This window comes from Poecilia reticulata, unplaced genomic scaffold (assembly GCF_000633615.1).
Source record: "Poecilia reticulata strain Guanapo unplaced genomic scaffold, Guppy_female_1.0+MT scaffold_145, whole genome shotgun sequence".
Lineage (NCBI taxonomy): Eukaryota > Metazoa > Chordata > Actinopteri > Cyprinodontiformes > Poeciliidae > Poecilia > Poecilia reticulata.
The window spans coordinates 1,249,359-1,250,539 of NW_007615015.1; positions in this window are offsets into that span (position 1 = coordinate 1,249,359).

Genomic DNA, 1,181 nt, shown 5'->3' on the forward strand with positions numbered 1-1,181 from the left:
AAATGTTTTATAGGTTGCTTTTAGCCAAAACAACACCCTTGGGACTCGCACGAGCTTTTACTGAGGACAGTTGACCACGTCCAAACAGTGAAGCTAGTAGCCAAAGCGSCTTGAACCCATCCCTGCTCTAAGGTACCAAGAGAGGCTTTGGGAACAAGCAACTCGAGGACAAAGACAAACATGGAAGTTGAGGACGACGCGCCGTCGTACGTCCAGAAGATGCAAGTAATCCCACAAGGAAGTGGTGAAATGCATCTGGAGCTCAAGGTCGAGCATCAGAGCGCACACGCATGAGGGAAGTCATTGGCGTGGGAACGATGAGGTGGACAGCTATGTCCAGCAAAGGAAGGTTGTCTTTGTCTTAATCGAGAAGTTGGACAGTACTCCCAAGGGAAGGGAGGTCCCAGAAGAGCACGTGTATGGGGTCGTGCGAGGCGTGCATGAGGCCTTAGAACATGCAGGAACTGGTGGAGCAAAACCTTTGGATCCCAGTAAGACTGGTCCAACGCGTGCTGAGGGGCTGCGAGGTGTGTGGTCAATACAACGCAGGCTGCCGAGGGCAGCGGATGGAGGGGTTGACCATCAAGAGCACCGTCCCCTGGGGCTTAGTCTGCATGAATGTGGCAGGCCCCATAGGGGGGAGGGGGGGGTTGCGCAACAACAAGTGTCTTTCGGTAAATCATGACATTTTTAATACAAAGTTGACATTATTCAAAATGTCTTCCTTATGACAACTTGACATTAACCAAGAAATTGTGATCTGTCATAATTTTATTTTGAAAGTATTACCGATTAAATTATGTCGCTTTATCTGGTAATATTATATTGCTCTGCCATTTTGTTGAGATCAATTAGTCTTAAATTTCTAATTGATCTAATTGATCGGAAGTTTTACAGCAAGATGTCTACAAAGAACTTATGAACTTTGCATTTGAAACATTATTTAAGGCTGTTTTAATTAGTGCAATACACCATCTACACCAGTGAGAGGCAGCAGTGCACAAACAGGCGTGCAGTGTGTTGGTGAAGAAGAAATCTTCCATATTGTGGGGCCAACCTAACACAAGTTATAATAGCCAGACCTCCTCTTAAACTTCATTACTGTAACGTTAGCCCTTAATATTAAACAGATTTTAAAGGCAGGCAAATTGTTTTTTCCCTCCAATTTTAATCTAGCTAAT